This window comes from Hoplias malabaricus, chromosome 1 (assembly GCF_029633855.1).
Source record: "Hoplias malabaricus isolate fHopMal1 chromosome 1, fHopMal1.hap1, whole genome shotgun sequence".
Taxonomy (NCBI): Eukaryota; Metazoa; Chordata; class Actinopteri; order Characiformes; family Erythrinidae; genus Hoplias; species Hoplias malabaricus.
This window is the reverse complement of record NC_089800.1, coordinates 21,342,427-21,352,352: the sequence shown is the minus strand read 5'-3', so window position 1 is coordinate 21,352,352 and position 9,926 is coordinate 21,342,427.

Here is a 9,926-nt window from a genome sequence, read left to right as displayed (position 1 = left end):
CACATTAAAAGATACAGTCGCTTCTTACTCAAACTCACCGCTCCACATTAAAAGAAACAGGCACTTCTTACTCACACACATCGCTCCACCTTAAAACATACACTCGCTTCTTACTCACACACACCGCTCCACCTTAAAAGATACAGTCGCTTCTTACTCACACACACCGCTTCACCTTAAAAGATAGTCACTTCTTACTCACACACACCGCTCCACCTTAAAAGATACAGTCGCTTCTTACTCACACACACCGCTCCACCTTAAAAGATACAGTCGCTTCTTACTCACACACACCGCTTCACCTTAAAAAATAGTCACTTCTTACTCACACACACCGCTTCACCTTAAAAGATAGTCACTTCTTACTCACACACACCACTCCACATTAAAAGATACCGTCTCTTCTCACTCACACACACCACTCCACCTTAAAAGATTGTTGTAGAGTGTAATACAACTTTACAGCATTGTCCTGCAATCAATAGTGGTTATTTGTGTGTGTGGAGTGGGTGTTCCTACCCTACTCTCAAACTTACATAGTGCATTTTCTGCAGTGCTGGGCCCATCCATCCATCCATTATCTGTAACCGCTTATCCAATTTTAGGGTCGCGGGGGGTCCAGAGCCTACCTGGAATCATCGGGCGCAAGGCGGGAATACACCCTGGAGGGGACGCCAGTCCTTCACAGGGCAACACAGACACATACACATTCACTCACACACTCACACCTACGGACACTTTGGAGTCGCCAATCCACCTGCAATGTGTGTTTTTGGACTGTGGGAGGAAACCGGAGCACCCGGAGGAAACCCACGCGGACACGGGGAGAACACACCAACTCCTCACAGACAGTCACCCGGAGCTGGAATCGAACCCACAACCTCCAGGCCCCTGGAGCTGTGTGACTGCGACACTACCTGCTGCGCCACCGTGCCGCCTCAGAGCTGGGCCCAAATTAGCAATAGTGAAGCCCTATTCTCTGTATTACAGGTCAGTGAAACATCATTGATTTTGAAGCTGTGAATTTTAAGATAAAGTTACAACCTAGTGTTTTATTAGAAGTCTGTTTTAAGGTAATGGGTTTTCTGTTGAAGGAAGTGAATGTCTGTGGAATTTGACTGTACAATCCCAAAGTGGGAGATCGAGATTAGGTTGGAAAACACTGGAGTATTCTTTTAATTAGGCCTCTGCATGTTTGCCATGTAATGTGTTATGTGATGTGTGTGTGGTGGATTTGTTCCAAGAGTAAGAGCAGATAAATTAGCCCTCCCTCCCTCTCTCTCTCTCTCTCTCTCTCTCTCTCTCTCTCTCTATGGACAGGATAATGATGGCAGCAAATGCAAACACCACATCCTCTGATAGTTTCCCTCCATCCACTTCTTCTCTCTGCTTCAAAAAATAAAACTCTACCCTCCTTGCTCTCCAATTCTACAACTTCATATTGAGATTGAAGATACCATGGAGACCCCCCGCCTCATGCTCCAAGGGCTGTCTAGAGTGATTGGCATCTCCTACTGTGGGTGGAGTGGGCCCTCCGTCATCAACATGGCCCCCTCGCGGTTACCATGGTAATTGATTTGTGCTTAAGCGCGATGTTTGATCAAGTTAGCAGTAATTCACGTTTAATGATGCTATCGATCGAGACACACTGGTGTTTCTGTTCCAAGAGCCACTGTCCAACCTGCCAGCTTAGCGGAGAACACCTGTATTATCAGGGAGAAGATGAACCCACACAGAAGAGCAAACCCTGGGGAATAATGCTCAAAACTTGCTCATTGATGGCTCAGGAGGCTTAATACTGATTCTCATAATTCCTTCTGAGAAATAGCATCAGAGGAAAAGGAGAAAAAGAGAGACCCCTGGCCCAGATAAAGGATTGTGGTTATTCTTCCTCCAGCTTCGAGGTAGTTTTGCCTTGTCACTGTCACCTTTGCCTTGCTCAACTGTTGATATTAATTTCTGTATTTACAATGCCTGGCTTACAAAAACGGGCTCTGTCTGGTATGCAAGGCTCTCTCTCTCTCTCTCTCTCTCTCTCTCTCTCCCTCTCTCTCTCTCCCTCTCTCTCTCTCTGAGAGACATCTGGAGTATTTTGAAGCAAAGGAAAGAACTCCACATTCTGAATAGCATGAACTGAGATGAGGATGTTGCTCTATTCCTGCTCCACAGGGGGGTAAACACTGATTTATTTTTGCTGTTCCTGGTCATTTAAGGTGGAAATGTCTCCAAACTCAGGAGATGGCTAACTGCATTAGTGCTACAGTGCTACAAAACTAAACACCTCGAGTTACACATAGGTTTCTGTGGTAATTCAAACAGTGGTGGGCAGCCCTAACCACAGCGCCCAGAGAGCACTTGGGGGTAGGTGCCTTGCTCAAGAGCACTTCAGTCATGACAGATCAGTGTATTTTTTGTTCTTTGTTGCACTGTCCAGCTTTCCCTGGATCCTGTTGTCAGCCACCAATCCAGGGACCGTTTGCGTCATTTTAGGAGCTGCCATTGTGAGTCTGATAAAAAACAAATGTGATCTCTACTGTAACTAGGAGGGTTTACATACACCTCTGCATTTCATCATGATTGACAAGTTTCTCTGGCCAGTCAGCGCTCAGCAAAGTTTACATGGCATGTTTAGTCCCTACTCAGCTCACTTAGAACCATGAGCGAGCAGGTACTGAAACAGAACCCAGTTCCAGGTACCACATTTGTCTAATGGAAAAGCAATAATGCCAAGTAGAGGTGAGTAGGGACCATGCAGTGGAAAAGTGTGATTTGACTCCCAGCTACTGACGGCTGAGGCATCTCCAGGGTCTTAACTTGCAGTCTTCAAATGAGAGGCCCAGGCCCAGCAGATTTATTTAGAAAATCTTAAAGCCTAAAGACACGGGTGGATACACTAAACACTGTGAAATGTTTACTTCCAGCTCGCCCTTGTATTTAATTATAAATAAATGATGGGTGGTCTCTGACATTTGCACAGGACACAGAGAGGCAGATTTTGACGATTTAGTTCTCTGTAGATTCATTGAATAATGCAGGATCAAATCAGTCAGAAAGAAGAGAGAACACTGTGACCAGACTCTAAATGAGAGAGAGAGAGAGAGAGAGAGAGAGAGAGAGAGAGAGAGAGAGAGAGAATCAGACTTACAGAGAGAAAGACCAAAGTGGGATATTGTTGTGGTGTCTTTTCTCTTTATTCTGGTCGAACAAAGAGATGAAGATGGGTCTCTCATACACACACACACACACACACACCCGGCTCAATCTATCACCACAACACCTTCCCCTGGGAGCGAGTGGGGAAGGAATCTGGCATGCCAGACCATCAGCAGATTAATGGGCTAACACACAGCGCACGCTCATAATGGGCTCCCAGGGAGGACGGGGACTTGTGGAGATTAGGGCCTAGCAGACAGGCCTGTCCACAGTGAGCAACACAGATGTCAATCGATCCATATATATATATATATATATATATATATATATATAACTTCTTGTGTATATTCTTTTTCGTTTGTGTGGTTTGTTTTCATGTTTCAGGACATAACCTAAAGCCTAAAATGTCATGACTAAGAAAACAGTCCTCATCTTGTAAAGCACTTTTTTTACATTTCAATAAATCTGCAATAAACCTTCATTTTTTACACTGAATTAACAAATGTTTAAATTAGATTTAGACAGTTGTTGTTGCACACTATTTTCACCTCATGTCTTGACATCATATAACAATGTGTGTGTGTAAGAGAGAGAGACATTTCTGTGTTTTTATGACTTTGTGAGGACCAGCTGTTCTCGCAGGGATAGGAGTATCTTACATTTTGTGGAAGTGTGAGGACATTCCGGTGATCCTCACAGCTTCTAATGTTTTATTTATTTATTTATTTATTTTATCACTGTCCCTCAGACCGTGGCAGGCGTGGACGCTCCGCGCTGGTGTGGACACTCACTGTCCCTCAGACCGTGGCAGATTTCCTTTTTCATGGCCTCTGAGGCCAGCGTGGAGACGCTGTCTCTCCGCCATGGCGTCAGGGGTGTCCCGGAGAGCGGGGCGACAGTGGAGGAAGTTTTGTTAGCGGTCGGGGAGCAGGTAGGATGTGAGAATATTTACTTGGCTTCTCGCATGAATGAAGCTGTGGTGGTTTTTTGAGAAGGGGAGCTGTGTGAGAAGCCTGATTGAGTCGGGGATCCGGGTGAGGGGGGTGCTGGTGCAGGTCAACCCTCTGCGTGCACCTGCGACACACGTTGTTGTATCCAACGTTCCGCCGTTCATTGAAAATGACGCGATTATGAGAGAACTAGAACGGTTTGGTAAATTCGCCGGTGCCATGAGAACGATTCCTCTCAGCTGTAAAAATGCAGCAGTTAAACATGTCCTGTCTTTTTGGAGACAGGTTTTTATGTTTCTAAATAACCGCGATCAGTACATTGACGTAAGTTTCAGGGTTAAACACGGGGAGGGCTCGTATATGGTGTTGGCGAGTACGGAAAAACTCTGCTGCTTTGAGTGTGGAGACATCGGCCATTAACAGTTCAGCTGCCCACATAGAAAAGAGCAGCAGGGGGGTGATGGGCCAAAGCAGAGTGATTTAATGGAGGGGCAGCAGGTAGGGGACAGAGGTGAGGAGGTAGCTGAGGACTCGGGGCCTGAGAGCAGGCCTGAACCCGTCAGCTCTGCAGGTGGGGTAAGGGGTAGATGGTGATGGGACTGATGTCTCAATGAATGTTACCCTTAACAGTGGTGATAGTAATGTTAATGTTAGTATAGTATCTGTGAAAACACCCAGTGACCTTACTGACTCGGTCGGGCCAAGTGTCGGCTCCCTCAGAAAGGCCCAGTGTAAAACTGATAAACCCGTGGAGGAGGGTGGAAGGTCAGTTATGGAGAAGGATGACGTTATTGTAGGCTGTGTGCACGATGAGTGTCTAGGTGACTCGGGGGGAAGCTGTGCTGGATTCTGAGGAGGAGAGTGTTTTATCAGATTGTTCAGGGCTGTCTGAAATACCTGCCAGTTTGCCCTGTAGGCCGGGCATTTTGGCTCGGGCTGGTCCGTCTGAGACCTCCTCTGAAATACCTGGGCCCCCAGAGGATGTTTACTCATTCACAAAGATTAACCGGTTTTTGACTGTTACAAAATGTAAAAGGAATGTGCGTTTAAATAGTTTCTTCCCTGATTCTCAGAAGTTTATTAGATCAGTGCAGTACATCACTAAAAATGAGAACTATATGTCACTGTCCCCTAAGAGACATTTTAGACTGAGAAAGTGGTTAACGATTGCACGGAAAAGTTTGATTATTTCTGATGAGTAGGTTTCTCTGGCACATCTGTATCTCTGGTGTCTACTGCTTTTGGCCGATGTATTTTTCTTGTGAACATTGAGGGGACTATTGAAGATGACTGTATTCATGGATGTGAAGAGTGTGTACAGCGCATGCAGCATGGTGGATTGTGGGGACTGTTCGTGTGGTTGGAGCACTGCCGGACTCGGGAGGAGGGTGCTGTTCGGGTCAACAGCCCCTAAGAGAATGGAATCCTCATAGCGGCGCATCAGATATGGGCTACAGCCGCCAGTAGAGTACTGTCCAGGAAGTGGAGACAGGCGGTGTCCATTGCCTCTCTATTGACTGCTCGCATTTGACTGTCCTCTTTGGATTTTTACACGGACTCACATCTGATGGAGAAACAGAGTGGGGACTCGGGCTCTTTGAGCTAGATGAGAGACTGAAGTGTTTGAATCAGAAGGACATTATATATTTCTGTTCAGTATGTTTGATCATGTGGTGTGCTGATCAGCTAATGTGATGGAGTGTGTGTGTGTGTGTGTGTTGTGTTTTCTTATGTGGACTGAGGGTTTATTAGATTGATGTCTATTTTTGTTTTTTGTTAAATAAAGTGAAATGAAAGTCAAGTCTCTCTCTCTCTCTCTGCATGCTGGGAGTGGGCGGAGCATTTGTGAGTGTGTGAGAGTGGTGGTGTGTGTGGCATTGAGCTTGTGCTCTTTTTCCTTTTTCGTAGTTACTTTTTAACCCTGGTGTTGGGTTTTTCTTAGTGTTCACACTTTCTTCTTAACACTAGTGTTATCGATAATCCGGAGATGCCGTCTCTCTCCCTTGCGAACGGGTTCAGGTGCGTCCCCCCGGCCCAGGCCACGGTGGAGGACGTGCTGCTCACGGTGGGAGAGAAAGTTGGGCATAATAAGTTCTATTCCGCGTCGCGGATGAATAAAGCCGTGGTAGTGTTTGTGAGGAGGGAGTTTTGGAGACTTTTGTTCACGCCGGTGTCAAGGGTCACCATCTCCAATGTCCCGCCCTTTGTTTCAAATGAGTCAATCAGACAAGAACTGAGCCGCTTTGGAAAGTTTGCCGGTGAAATGAAGCTGATTCCTCTGGGCTGTAAGAACAAGGCACTGAAGCACATCCTGTCCTTCAGGAGGCAGGTGTTTATGTTTCTGAACAGCCCAGACAAATCGCTCGACGCCGTGTTCCGTGTGTTTCATGAAAATAACTCGTACACCATGTACGTGACCACGGACAGTTTGAAATGTTTTCAGTGCGGGAGCAGTAGGCATAAGCGGTTTGAATGCCCTTTAAAGAAACAGAGGGCCGCGCAGGAGGACCAGGCCTCTACTGCAGCTGAGACGAGTGGGGTTCTGGAGAAGGGTGCTGTGAGTGTAGCTCCTGCAGATGCTGGAGAAGGTTCACCAGGGACTCTAGCTCCGGAGGCAAGCCGTGAACAGGAGATGAGTGAGCGGTTGAAGGGCAGTGTGGAAGGTAGTGGGGATGGTCATGTTCGGGCTAAGCAGCCCACAGCTGGGCAGGAGGGTGAAGGGCCTAGCACCCTTATTAGTGGGATAGTTAGTGGAGCGGGTAGTGAGGTAGGGGCTGCTGCTCAGGAGGCAGAGCCAGTTGGTGATGGGGTAGATCTTGTTGTTAAGATCAGTGAAGAGGTGAGTTTGGGACCTGGTGGTGGTATGGATTTGGCGGTTCAGATTAGTGATCACTTGGGGAGTGGAGAAAGTTCTCAGGAGAACATGGGGGTGGGAGGTGCTGTAATCACAGGGGGTGAGTTTATTGGTCAGGTGAATACGGAGATTGTTAGTGGTGTGGATATAGGCGCTGAATCTTGTGCTCAGGTGGGTGGTGGTGTAGGTGATCTGGTGAGTGGAGGTGTAAGAAATAAGGTGAGCGGAGGTGTTAATGCTCAGGTGACCGAGCACTGCAGGTTGCAGTTTTAAGGTGCTGGTGCCAGTGGGTGGTCAGTGAATCTCAGTCTGGTTCAGCTGTGTCTCAGGAAGAGGCTATGGAGGAGGACAGGATGTCTGAGGCGTCTGATTTTAGAGGGAGTCAGTCTGGAAGTGAGATGTTATACTCTGAGGAGCAGATAAACTCGTTCTTGGATGCTACTAAGGGCAGACCTGTTGAGGTCAGGGATTTTTTCCCCTGACCTGGACAGGTTTGTGTGTTCGGTTTTAATGGCACAGAAGACTACTGGTTACGACATTCTCTCGAAACAAAAGCGTTTCCGTTTAAAAAAATCCTGCAATCAGGAAAGTAAAAAGTGCTAAGTCTGGTGTGTGTCGCGGTTCTGTTCGTAAAAATGTCTGAACACGGAGCGCATAGGAAAAGGGTTTCTCTTGATCTTTCTGCTTGTTTCCTGCTCTACTACTGTCTTTCTCTCATTTCTATCATTATGGGTTTTCTAAGGTTGGGCTCTTTGAATGTTAATGGTTTTAGAGACAAAGATAAGATATTTTTTATGAATTTTTCTCTCTTAAGAAATTAAATGTATGTTTTTTTACAAGAAACACATAATGATGACGCCTCAGCCTCTGAGTGGGGTCTGTGGTGGAAAGGGGAATCGTTTCTTAGCCACGGTTCGAATGTTAGCGCAGGGGTTGTGATTCTTTTCTCTCAGTCCACTAGAGTGAACGTGTTGTCTGTCGATGAAATTGTAGCTGGACGACTTCTCATGCTTAAAGCCAGACTCGGTGATCATGTGTTTATTTTTATTAATGTGTATGCCCCAAACAGAGGAGCAGAAAGAGGTGAGCTGTTTGTGAGGCTGGAGCAGTTACTGCAGTCCCTACCTTCAGACGGCACTGTTGTGCTGGGAGGGGATTGGAACTGCACCTTGGATTTTGTTAATGATAGAAACGGTGAAGGTGTTGTGGAGAAGGTTCATGCCAGGTTGTCTTCATGGTCCTGGATGCTCCCCCAGTTATCGTACAGTGGTCAAGTGTTGGTCCTGAACAACCTCGTTGCGTCAGCTTTGTGGCTCAGGTTCACTGTTCTCAACCCACCCAGACAACTGATCGACGACATCCAGAAAATACTGGTGAACTTCTTCTGGTCTGGACAACACTGGCTCAGAGCGGCGGTCCTGTCTCTGCCTGTGCAGGAGGGGGGACAGGGACTTATCAACATCCGGTCCAAAATCGCAATCTTGCGTCTGCAGGCTGTGCAGTGGTTGCTGTACAGAGGAGAGCGGGGCTGGAAGGTCGTGGCCTGTGCTCTATTGCGGCGCGCTGGTGGTCTGGGGCTGGACCGGCACCTGTTCTCCCTTCTGCTGGAAGGGGTGGATTTGACGGGGTTAACTCCATTTTACAGAGCAGCGCTGGAGGCATGGCGCCTGTTCTCTTTTTCAAGGGACAATTCCACAGTGCCTTCAGCGTGGATCTTCGAGGAGCCACTGTTCCACAACGCCTCTTTTCCTTCATTGCAACTGGTCTCCGGAGCTTTGAGGACTGCCCTGCTAGAAAGTGGACTTGTTAAGGTTCGTGACCTGCAGAGGGGTGGAGACTGGGTGCCTGCTGAGCGGTTGGCTGAGATGGTCGGTCTGAGGTCTGTGCGGTTAGCTCAGCAGCTGCTGGACCAGCTGAAGGCTGACCTCTCTTCTGCTGCCTGTGAGTACCTGGACGCCACCCCTGTGGAACAACATCTGAGTCAGCAGGTCATGTTCCCTGAGCTGGTGATGGACATGGACCGGGAGGAATGGCAGGAGGGGCAGGGGACACTCCTGTCTTTAGACACCCCTGCTCTTGGATTTTTCAGTGTTTTACACAAGCGGACCCTGTACCAGGCTTGTGTTAAAACAATCCATCGCCGCAGACTGAGGGACGTGAAGGAGTCTGGGTGGGCCAAGGTTGTTCCGACTGATGCTTCCCCTAAACGTAGCTGGCGGTCCCTGTACAAAAGACCCATCGAGAAGAGGGTGGGCGACCTCCAGTGGCGGATTGTGCATGGGATTATAGCCACAAACACGTGGCACGGATTGATCCCACACTTGGGGATGGTTGTCCTTTTTGTGGTGAGACCGAGACCTTGTCCCACTTGTTCTTGCTGTGTGCCCGGCTACATCCCATCCTGGGTGTGGTTAAAGAGTAGGGCATGAAATTTTTAGGCTCTTTTACTGATTGTCTTTTCTTTTATGGTCCTGAGTATTCAGCTTCTAATAAGGACAGAGTAGTGATTTTAAATTTTCTATACGGTGCTGTGAAACCGGGCCGGCACGGTGGCGCAGCAGGTAGTGTCGCAGCTCCAGGGGCCTGGAGGTTGTGGGTTCGATTCCTGCTCCGGGTGACTGTCTGTGAGGAGTTGGTGTGTTTTCCCCGTGTCCGCGTGGGTTTCCTCCCACAGTCCAAAAACACATGTTGGTAGGTGGATTGGTGACTCAAAATTGTCCGTAGGTGTAAGTGTGTGAGTGAATGTTTGTCTATGTCTGTGTTGCCCTGTGAAGGACTGGCGCCCCCTCCAGGGTGTATTCCCGCCTTGCGCCCAATTATTCCAGGTAGGCTCTGGACCCACCGCGACCCTGAACTGGATAAGCGGTTACAGATAATGAATGAATGAATGAATGCTGTGAAACTGGCCATCTGGTGCACCAGGAAAAACAAAATGAAAGGTAGGGGGGGTCCTGATGGTCAGGGGTTTA